The sequence below is a fragment of the Carica papaya genome, chromosome 1, assembly GCF_054855325.1.
Source record: "Carica papaya isolate Zhongbai chromosome 1, ASM5485532v1, whole genome shotgun sequence".
Classification (NCBI taxonomy): domain Eukaryota; kingdom Viridiplantae; phylum Streptophyta; class Magnoliopsida; order Brassicales; family Caricaceae; genus Carica; species Carica papaya.
In genome coordinates this window covers 9,931,429-9,943,774 of record NC_142309.1, presented here as the reverse complement: position 1 = coordinate 9,943,774, position 12,346 = coordinate 9,931,429, and positions in this window count along the sequence as shown.

The following is a 12,346-nucleotide window of genomic DNA, read 5'->3' as shown; positions in this document are numbered from 1 at the left end:
GGAGCACCAAATTTAAACTAATACATTTATCAAAAATAAAACTATTTACTCTTCACTTACCATTGTGAAATTTATGAAAACAACTTATAAAGACAATAACATCATACAGATCATAACTTCATGCACAATCAGTAACATAGAACATATCATAAATTCATATTCATTAACAATAACTAAATCATTACCATTTCTCGTTTCACCAACCCACTAGTATCCATAGGAATCCATAGGGGTATCCCCGCTACACGTGAACCATTTTCCTTAACAATCTTAATTACAGAATCGTCCTCATACCCTGTCCGGTATGAGTGTCAAGACATTAAATCTCAGTACCCCATCCGGTATGAGGGTGATACGGGTCGTCCCCATACCCCGTTTGGTATAAGCACCAAATGACCAAGTCTCCATACCCTGTCCGGTATGAGACAACGTTCACGGTAGGATTCCCTATGAACCCGGTCCATCTACCATCTCCCAAGATATCTAGTGAGGCTGTCATCTTATCTGTTTATTAGATCACACCCCTTTCTTGTTTTTTCTTAGTCTCCGTTACCAAATCAAACATAATTACATAAACAAATAAACATGCATCCGGTAATGCAATCATATCTTAGATCCTAAAATCAAACAGTGGTCAAGTAAGATAATAGTACATGCATTTAAACCATAAAATAAACAAACCAGAAACCATCATACTTTTAGACTGTAAAATCAATCAACAGAAATCAACAGAGAACAATATCCGGTTCGGGCTCCATTAGCAATCCGAAATTAATTATGCACATCTATTTAATTTGTACAAAATATCATATTATTATTTATTCAAACTTCAATTCCATGATAGAAAATAGGGTGAGGGGTCCTTACTTGATTTGACGCTGAAAAACTAAATAGTTTACTGCACCTACGGGCGGTCTCTAAGTTCCATGAATTTTTCTTCGGGAACTGAAACGCGCTTACGGCACCTATAAATATCCCAAATAAACCCAAAAATCAGTCCCAGGGCCTACTCGGCCAATTTTAAAAATCAAGCACGAGGGCTCCGCCGCTTGCAGCGGCGATTCGCCTCGGATTGGCTGTTTTCGGCCGAATTCAGCCAAATTTGCATCAGTTCCAACGAGAAAACACACTTAGGGCCCTCAGTTGACAAAAAAAAATGTAGAAAACTAAAACTCACCGGCGGCGGGGCTCTCCGGTGCGGCAGCTCCTCCAGCTCACGTTGCGGTTGAGCGTTTTGCTTCGGTTAACCTATAGAGAACAAAATGGTGATCATAACGGTGAAAAAATCACATCAAACGGGAATCGGGAAGGGCCTCATCAGAGGCATTTTCTGAAATACCCTGCGGCGGCGGCGCTGGGCTTTGCCAGCATTTTTCGACCAATCAGCTGGTCCTTTTGCTCCGATTTAGTCATGAGTGTGTTTAAAATTAAATTCAGAGGAAAGGATCAAATTTTTTACCTCGTTTGGCGGTCATAAATTACTCCCGTGTGGCGGCGGGTGGCGGTGGTCGGCTCCCCAACGGCTGGGCTGTCTTCTCCGGCGAGGGGTTCTGGCGGCTAGGATTAGGGTTTGGGTGCGGATGAGGTTATTTATACTCATTCGCTATTGATCTGGGCCATCCATCACTTTTGATCTGGACTGTCCGATCGCAATTAAATAAGGAGTGAATCTGGACCATTCATCGCGATTCAATTTGAGCTATCCGTGCGTGATTCAATTTGGGCCGTTCATGCGCAATTCAATCTGGGCTGTCCGTGCGCGCTACCAATCTGGGCCGTTCGTGCGTGCGGGAACAAACCTCAGTTGTTCGATCGCGCGCACGTGGATCGCCCACGTGGCTCCCCCCCGTGTGGCCTCTCGCGTTAGCGCCTCTGCCACCTGAAGCGTTCTGGTTGGTCGGGGCTGTTGACCAGGCATTTGACGTGGCACAATTTTTTTAAATTGTATTTTGACCCCCAATTTCTGATTTTTCTTTCAAAAATACCTCTAGAATCCAAATTTTCACCCATTTTTACTAAAATTATTTTCAATTTAATCATTAACAAATTTTTACCCATTTTTTCATTAAATTAAAATAAAATAAATAAAATAAATAAATAACTATATAAAAAAATAAAAATAAAAATAAAATAAATTATTGGGTGTTATAACTCTCTCCCCTTAAAAGAAATTTGGTCCTTCAAATTTGTCTCTCACTCTTGATCGAACAACTGGGGGTACTGGGCTCTAAAATCTGATTCTAGCTCCCATGCGGCCTCCCTTGGTGTATGGTTCTGTCATACGACCTTTACAAAGGATATTTCCCGGTTGTGGAGTAATCTACTCTTTCGATCCGTAATGCCGACTGGTACTTCCTCATAGGATAAGTCCTCCTGGAGTGGGAGAGGTTCTTGGGCCAAGACATGAGAGGGGTCCGGGTTGTACTTGCATAACATGGACACATGAAACACATTGTGAACCTTGGAAAGATCTGGAGGTAGTATTAGTCTGTAGGCGGCAGTACCAATCCTGCCTAAGACTTCAAATAGTCCAATAAATCGGGGGTTAAGTTTTCCCCTCCTGCCGAACCTACTAATTCCCTTGAAAGGAGTGACCTTAAGGAACACTCGGTCGCCTTTCTCAAACGCTAAATCTCTCCTCCAGGTGTCCGCGTAACTCTTCTGCCTGCTCTGAGCCGTCTAAATGTTCTTTCTGATCTTAACTATTTTGGATGTAGTCTCCTCTACCAACTCTGGGCCGAACAGTTTTCTATCGCCCACCTCTTCCCAACAAATCGGTGATCTGCATGGGTGCCCATATAACACCTCATACGGAGCCATACTAATAATCGCTCGGTAGCTGTTATTGTAGGCGAACTCTATCAGGGGTAGATAGTCATCCCAATGGCCCCCAGAGTCAAGAACACAAGCTCGGAGCATATTCTCAAATGTACAGATTGTCTTTTCTGACTATCCATTAGTTTAAAGTTGGAATGCAGTACTGAGGGACAGCTTCGTTCTCATGACTTGCTAAAAGCTACTCCAAAATCGAGAAGTGAACCTGGGGTGTAACGACCCCAGAAATTCAAAAGGAAATGCATATAATAATCTAAGTACATAAGCGAAATAAAAGATTTAGGTTAATATCTCTTACACAATAACTTAAAGTACTAAACAATATTAAAGAATAAGTCATCTGAAGGAAATACTGAAAATAAAAGAAGTATAAAGAAAACTATAAGACATCTAGCATCTACTCGCTGTCTTCTTGTGGATCGGGCTCGGGAACCAGGTTCTCCTGATCTGAAATGGTTAAATAAGGAATGAGTTGCACTAGCCCAGTAAGAACATCACACTATTCACCGTCACAGAAGTAAAGGTTGGTAGAAAATTAAAACAACCAATGGAGCAATAGAATTAAACAAATTCATTTATCAATAATCAAACCATTTATCGTCCACTTACCGTAATGAGATTTATAAAAACAACCTATGAAAATAATAACATTATAAATATCATGAATTCATATATAATCTGTAACGTAGCACATATCATACTTTTATATTCAACTCGTCAAACAACAATTGCCCATTTTTATCAGCCTACTAGTATCCATGGGGATCCATAAGGGTCCCCGCTACACGTGAACCATTCCCCTTAACAAACTTAATTCTAGGGCCGTTCCCATACCCCGTCCGGTATGAGCACCAAAACAATAGACCTCAATACCCCGTCCGGTATGAGGGTGAAGCGGGTCGTCCCCAAACCCCGTCCGGTATGAGTGTTTGAACAATAAAGTCTCCATACCCCGTCCGGTATGAGACAACGTCCACGGTAGTGTTCCCTATGAACCCGGTCCGTCCACCATCTCCTAGGATATCTAGTGAAGCTATTATCTTATTCATTTATCAAATCACACCCCTTTCCTATTTTTTCTTAGTCTCCATTACCAACTCAAACATGGATACATAAACAAGTAACGTGCATCCAACAAAGCAAGCATATCTTAGATTCCCAAAATCAAATAGTAGTGAAGTAAGCAGTGATACATGCATTCAAAATCATAGAATAAATAAACCAGATACCATAATGCATTTAAACTGTAAAATAGATCAAACAGAAATTGACGGAGAAATATGTCCGGTTCAGGCTCCATTAGCAACCATAATTAATTATGCATATCTAATTAATTTGTACAAAATACAGTATTATCATTTATTCAGACTTCAATTCCATGATAGGAAATAGGATGAGGGGTCCTTACCTAATCTGACGCTGAAAACTAGATTTTCACTGCGCCTACGGGCGGTCCCTAAGTTCCTTGAATTTTTTCTCCGAGAATTGAAACACGCTTACGGTACCTACACATATCTCAAATAACCCAAAAATCAGACCCAGGGCCTACTCGGTCAATTCCAAAATTCTGGCATAGCGACTCCTCCGTACTCCGGCAACGGCGCCGTTGCTCGCGGCGGCGATCCACGTCGGGTTGGCTATTTTTGGCCATTTTCGGCTGAATTCATCTAAAATTGCATCGGTTCCTGTGAAAAAATACACTTAGGGCCCTCGGTGGGCCGAAAAAATATAGAAAGCCGAAACTTACCGGCGGTGGGGCTCTCCAGTGCGGTGGCTCCTCCGGCCTACGTCGCGGTTAGGTGTTTTGCTTCGATCAACCTGTAGAGGAGGAAACGGTGATCACAAAGGTAGAAAAATCATGTTGAACGGGAATCGGGAAGGGAGGCAAAATTCGAGACACCCCACGGCGGCGCCGCTGGGCTTCGGCAGTGTTTTTCGGCCAATTGGCCAGTGCTTTCACTCCGATTAGGCCAAGGTGGGTTTAGAATTGAATTCTGAGCAAAGAGTTACTTCATTTGGAGGTCGAAAATTGCTCTGGTACGACGGCGGGTGGCGACGGTCGGCTCCCCGGCGGCTGGGCTGTCTTCTCCGGCGAGGGGCTCTGGCGGCTAGGGCTAAGTTTGGGTGCGGATGAGATTATTTATAACCATCCATTTTTGATCTGAGCTATCCATCACATTTAATCTGGATCGTCCGATCGCGATTAAATAGGAAATGAACATGGACCGTTCATCGCGATTCAATCTGGGCCATTCGTGTGTGATTCAATCTGAACCGTCAGTGCCCGATGCAATCTGGGCTGTCCATGCGCGTTTTTGATCTGGGCCATCCGTGCGCGCGGGAACAGATCTCAGCCATTCGATCGCGCGCACGCAGATTGCCCACGTGGCTCCCTTCCGCGTGGCCTCCCGCATCAGCGTCTTTGGCATGCCGTGCGTCTTGGTTGGCCGGGGCTGCTGATCGGGCAGCTGACATGGCGTAATTTTTTTAAATTACGTTTTGACCTCCGATTTTTAATTTTTCTTTCAAAAATACTCCCATAACCCAAATTTTTACCCATTTTTCCCAAAATTATTTTTAATTAAATCCCTAAATAATATTTACGCCTTTTATTATTATTATTATTATTTCCATTAAAATAAATTAAACTAAATTAAATTCAATATATTATTAGATAAAAAATAATTATATTAATATAATAATTACAATAATAAAAAAATAAAATAAAAAGAAGGGGTTGGGGTGTTACAACTTTCCCCCCCTTAAAGAAATTTGGTCCATCAAATTTGCCTTTTACTCTTGATTGAACAACTGGGGGTACTGGGCTTTAAAGTCTGATTCTAGCTCTCATGTAGCCTCCCTTGGTGTATGGTTATGCCATACGACCTTTACAAAGGATATTTTCCGGTTGCGGAGTAATATACTCTTTCGATCCGTAATGCCGACTGGTACTTCCTCGTAGGATAAGTCCTCCTAGAGTTGGAGAGGTTCGTGGGCCAAGACATGTGAGGGGTTCGGGTTGTACTTACGTAGCATGGACACATGAAACACATTGTGAACCTTGGAAAGATCTGGAGGTAGTACTAGTTTGTAGGTGGCGGTACCAATCCTGTCTAAGACTTCAGATGGTCCAATAAATCGGGGGTTAAGTTTTCCCCTCCTACCGAACCTACTAATTCTCTTGAAAGGAGTGACCTTAAGGAACACTCGATCGCCTTTCTCAAATGCTAAATCTCTCCTCCAGGTGTCTGCGTAACTCTTCTGTCTGCTCTGAGCCGTCTGAATGTTCCTCCTGATCTTAACTACCTTGGATGTGGTCTCCTCTACTAGCTCCGAGCCGAACAATTTTCTATCGCCCACTTCTTTCCAACAAATCGACGATCTGCATGGGCACCCATATAATGCCTCATACGGAGCCATGCCAATGCTCGCTTGGTAGCTGTTGTTGTAGGCAAACTTTATCAGGGGCAGATGGTCGTCCTAATGGCCCCCAGTATCAAGGACACAAGCTCAAAGCATATCTTCAAGTGTACGGATTGTCCTTTCTGATTGTCTATCAGTCTGAGGGTTGAAGGCAGTATTGAGGGACAGCTTCGTTCCCATGGCTTGCTGAATGCTACTCCAAATTCGAGAAGTAAACTATGGGGTCCCTGTCGGACACCACTGTCACTGGGACTCCATGCAATCTGACTATTTCCTGGATATACATTATTGCCAACTTGTCCAAATGATCAGTTATCCTGATGGCTAAGAAGTGGGAAGACTTGGTAAGCCGGTAAACAATTACCCAGATGGCGTCATGTCCTGAGTGTGCCTTAGGTAGCTCTGTCACAAAGTCCATGATGATATGTTCCCACTTCCATTCTGGGATGGGTAAAGGTTGAAGTCACTCGCCTGGGCGCTGATGCTCTGCCTTGACCTACTGACATATCAAGCATTTAGACGCAAAGTCAGCTATGTCCCTTTTCATCCCATTCCACCAAAACCGGGGTCGCATGCTTTGGTATATTTTGGTGCTTCTGGGATGCATGGCAAATTTTGAGCTATGGGCCTCTGTCATGATGTCTCTCATTAACTCACTGTCACTTGGAACACACACCCTGTCCTAAAATCGGAGTAACCCATCGGCGGAGACTTAGAATTCTGAGTTAACTCCCTGTTCTGCATTGTTCTTGAGGGCTACTAGGGCGGGATAAACTGACTGAGTTTCCCTTGTTCTCTGGATTAACTCAGGTTGGACGGTCAAATGACCCAAACATGTGACTCTCATCAAGTCCTGAAGTCGAACTTGTTATCTAACCCCAATTTTCTTGCATTCTGAGACCATCAAATGGGTTAAGATACCTGCACTTTTTATGCTGAGTGCATCGACTACCACGTTGCCCTTACCCGGATGGTACAAGATATCATAATTATAGTCCTTAAGAAGTTCTATCCACCTTCTCTGACGCATGTTAAGATCATTCTGAGCGAATATATGTTTCAAACTTTTGTGATCGGTATAGATATGAAAGGTCTCTCCATATAAATAATGGCGCCAAGTCTTCAAGGCGTGTATGATTGCGGCAAACTCTAAGTCATGGCTAAGATAATTTTTTTCATGACTCTTTAACTGTCTGGACCCATAGGCTATGACCTTCCTACACTACATTAGAACACAACTCAGGCCTAGATAGGAGGCATCACTATAAACTGTATATCCCCCCGATCCACTCGGTAATGCCAGCACAGGTGCAGTAGTCAGCCGCTTCTTTAGTTCTAAAAAACTTCTTTCACAGTCCCCATTTCACTCAAACTTGGAATTCTTCTTTGTGAGTCGGTTTAGGAGAGCCACTAGACTAGAAAATTCTTTAATGAACCTGCGGTAACATCCCGCCATTTCTAGGAAGCTACGGATTTCTTTAACTGATGTCAATTTCTCCCAGTCGAGCACTGCTTCAACCTTTTCAGGATTCACTGATACTCCATCTTTTGATATGATGTGCCTTAGGAAGGCAGTCTGCTTAAGCTAGAATCCACATTTACTCAACTTTGCATATAGCTTCTTTCTTCTGAGAACCTGCAAAACCTGGGTTAGATGGTGAGCATGTTCCTCTCTGCTTTTTGAGTAGACCAGGATGTCATCGATGAACACAATAATGAATTGATTTAAGAATTGTTTGAAGACCCTATTCATCAGATCCATGAAGATGGCTGGGGCATTGGTTAGCCCAAATGACATGACCAGGAACTCATAGTATCCGTACCTGGTTCGAAAAGCCGTCTTTGGGATGTCTACTGTCCTTATTTTCACTTGATGGTAGCCTGATTGTAGGTCTATTTTGGAGAAGACCTGCGCACCCTACAACTGATCGAAGATATCATCAATCCTGGCAAGGGGATACTTGTTCTTGATTGTGATCCTGTTCAATCCTCTGTAATCAATACATAGTCTCAATGTTCCATCTCCTTCCTGGCAAAAGTGACTCTAGCACCCTAAGGGGACACACTATGTATGATAAAACCATTGTCTTGCAATTCAGTGATCTGTTTCCTCAGCTCCTCCATCTCAACGCGGCTCATGCGGTAAGGAGCAACTAAAATAGGCTGGGTGCCTGGCTGCAGATCTATGGTGAACTCGACTTCCCTGTCCACTGGCAGTCCAGGTAGTTCATCCGGAAACACATCTGGGAAGTCTCGGGCTATCGGAATCTCTTGAATACAATTCTCTTCCTTGGGTCTGCCTAGTTAGAGAAAATAGTAAGGTTAAGGTACTCGACAAATAAGAAAACTTACCATCAAGGAATAAATACTAAATGATTTTATTAATTTATAAATGGCTCCTCATTAAGAGGATTAAATACAACCTTCTTGCTAAAGCAATCTATGGTGGCGTAATACGTCACTAGCCAATCCATCCCTAAGATTACATCAAAGTCCCCCGTGCCTAATTCTATTAGGTCTACACTCAGTTTCCTATTTGCTATCTCTACGGCACAAACCCTATAGACAACTTCTCCCAATAGTGTTGCACTCCCAACAGTAGACACAAATAATATTGAATCAAGTTTATAAGGTAATACATTAAATTTGGATGCAAAAATAGGTGAAACAAATGAATGCGATGCACCAGTATCAAACAAAACATGAGCAAGATGGTTACAGATAGTGTACATACCCTGTACCACGTCCGGGTCGGCATCCGCATCCTGCTGGGTGAGGTTGTAAGCCCTGCCCTGGATAGGAGGTCTTCCTTGACTCTGGTTCTTTGGGCACTCTCTCGCACAGTATTGGGCACTACCACATATGTGACATGTGTTGTTGAGGCAGTAGCATGGTAAATCCCTGTGATCCTTGCCGCAATGCTGACAGATCTTACCACGTCCTACCACTGGAGCCTGAGGGGGAGCCTAGATCACCAGTCTGGGCCTCTTGTTTTGTTGGACAGGCGCAGTAGGTGCTGGTCTGCGGGGTGGAGCTGAGGGTCTATGGTTCCCTGCTGACTGAGGGAGGGTGTGGAGGCTCCTCTCCACTAACTGTGCCTTGGCTAGAACGACCGAGTATGTGCTGAGCTCCAGTACAAACAGATGCTGCTTGATATCTGGGCGGAGGCCCCATTGGAACCTCCTAGCCTTCTTGCCCTCATCCATCAATGTCTTAGGGAAGAATCGACCTAACTCCAGGAATTTACGAGCATATTCTGACACCGTCATGTTCCCCTAGACCAACTGGACAAACTCCATCTCCTTCAGATGTCGGATGTGCTCTGGGAGGTACTCTGCATGAAAGGCTGCTAAGAACTGTTCCCAAGTAACTGGAACAGGCAGGGTGGTCTGCTTGAGTTCCCACCAGCATGTAGGTAGCATGGGTGACCCTCTGTTCGGGAGTCACTCCTAGGGTCTTGAATGCCTTTTTCGTCTCCACCAACCAGTACTGGGCATCTTCAAAAGAGGATTCCCCTACAAAACTAGATGGGTTCAGTCTCCTGTACCTCTCTATGTAGCCTGGGTCAATCATGGAAGGAGCTGGGTCCCGCAGAAGAGTTCCCACCAGCGGTCTGCTTCTCCCACTAGTATGTAGGTAGCATGGGTGACCCTCTATTCGGGAGTCACTCCTAGGGTCTTGAAGGCCTTTTTTGTCTCCACCAACCAGTATTGGGCATCTTCAAAAGAGGATTCCCCTACAAAACTAGATGGGTTCAGTCTCTTGTACCTCTCTACGTAGCCTGGGTCAATCATGGAAGGAGCTGGATCCCGCAGAAGAGGGACTGGGCCAAGTTGAGGATAGACTGGGGGGCCCTGTGGTGGTATTTGCTGATATGGTGGGGGCACTGGATTATACAGTGGCGGTGCCAGGCAGTACTGTGGCTGGGGCACCAGATTATACTGCGGCGGTGGCACCGGATGGTACTATAGAGGAGCAGGCTCGTACCGGGGTGGCTCGGGATCCTCTTGCTACAGTGGTGGCTCAACTTGTGGCAGCGGGGGAGGGTCAGGTAGCTCCCTTCTTTCCTTTTGACCCTACTGGGCAGCAATGAGTCTCTCTAGCATCTCAAATATCTTGTCAACGTCTTCCCGAAGTGAACCATCCTGGGCTGCTCGGTTTAGTGGGGGTCTTCCTCTTCTCATCTCTCTGTACCTGCATTTCATAAGGAAGGGTTGAGTAATGATTCATTGGTTTGGTGTTTCTCTAAGTATCATTGTGTAAGGGACGAGTATGAGGAATGCGACTTTGATACCAACTGTAACGACCCCGAAAATTCAAAAGAAAATGCATATAATAATCTGAGTACGGAAGCGAAATAAAAGATTTAGGTTAATATCCCTTACACAATAATTTAAAAGTACTAAACAATATCAAAGAATAAGTCATCTGAAGGAAATACTAGAAATGAAAGAAGTATAAAGAAAACTATAAGACATCTAGCATCTACTTGCCGTCTTCTTGTGGATCGGGCTTGGGAACCAGGTCCTCCTGATCTGAAATGGTTAAATAAGGAATGAGCTACACAGAAGCAAAGGTTGGTAGAAAATTAAAACAACCAATGGAACAATAGATTTAAACAAATTCATTTATCAATAATCAAACCATTTACCGTCCACTTACCGCAGTGAGATTTATAAAAACAACCTATGGAAACAATAACATTATAAATATCATGAATTCATATATAATCTATAACGTAGCACATATCATACTTTTATATTCAACTTGTCAAACAACAATTGCCCCTTTTTATCAGCTTACTAGAAATATGTTCGGTTCGGGCTCCATTAGCAACCGTAATTACTTATGCATATCTACTTAATTTGTACAAAATATAGTATTATCATTTATTCAGACTTCAATTCCATGATAGGAAATAGGGTGAGGGGTCCTGACCTGATCTGATGCCGAAAACTAGATTTTCACTACGCCTACGGGCGGTCCCTGGGTTCCCTGAATTTTTTCTCCGGAAACTGAAACGCGCTTATGGTACCTACACATGTCCCAAATAACCCAAAAATCATACCCAGGGCCTACTCGGCCAATTTCAGAATTTCGGTACGGCAGCTCCGCTGTGCTCCAGCGACAGCACTGCCGCGAGCGGCGGTGATCCACCTCGGGTTGGTTGTTTTCGACTGTTTTCAGCCAAATTCAGCCAAACTTGCATCGGTTCCTGTGAGAAAACACACTTAGGGCCCTCGGTGGGTCGAAAAAATACATAAAACTGAAACTTACCGACGGTGGGGTTTTCCGGTGCGGCGGCTCCTCTGGCTCACGTCGCGTTTGGGTGTTTTGCTCCGGTCAACCTGTAGAGGAGGAAATGGTGATCACAAAGGTGGAAAAATCACGTCGAACGGGAATCTGGAAGGGCCTCATCGGAGGCAAAAATTGAGACACCCCGAGGCGGCGCTGCTGGGCTTCAACAGCGTTTTTCGGCCAATTGGCCGGTGCTTTTGCTCTGATTTGGCCATAGGTTGGTTTAGAATTGAATTCTAAGCAAAAGGTAGAATTTTTACCTCGTTTGGTGGTGGGAAATTGCTCCGGTATAGCGGCGGGTGTCGGCGGTCGGCTCCCCGACGGCTGGGCTATCTTCTCCGGCGAGGGGCTCTAGCAGCTAGGGTTAGGGTTTGGGTGCGGATGAGATTATTTATAACCATCTGTTTTTGATCTGAGCCGTCCATCACATTTAATCTGGACCGTCCGATCGCAAATAAATAGGAAATAAATCTGGACCATTCATCGCGATTCAATCTGGGCTGTCCGTGCGTGATTCAATCTGGGCCGTCCGTGCACGATGCAATCTGAGCCGTCCATGGGTATTTATTATCTGGGCCATCCGTGTGCGCGGGAACAGATCTCAGCCGTTCGATCGCGCGCACACGGATCGCCCATATGACTCCCTTTGGCGTGGCCTCCCGCGTCAGCGTCTCTGCCACGCGGCGCATCCTAGTTGGCCGGGGCTACTGACCGGGCAGCTGACGTGGTGCAATTTTTTTAAATTGCGTTTTGACCCCCGATTTTTAATTTTTCTTTCAAAAATACCCCA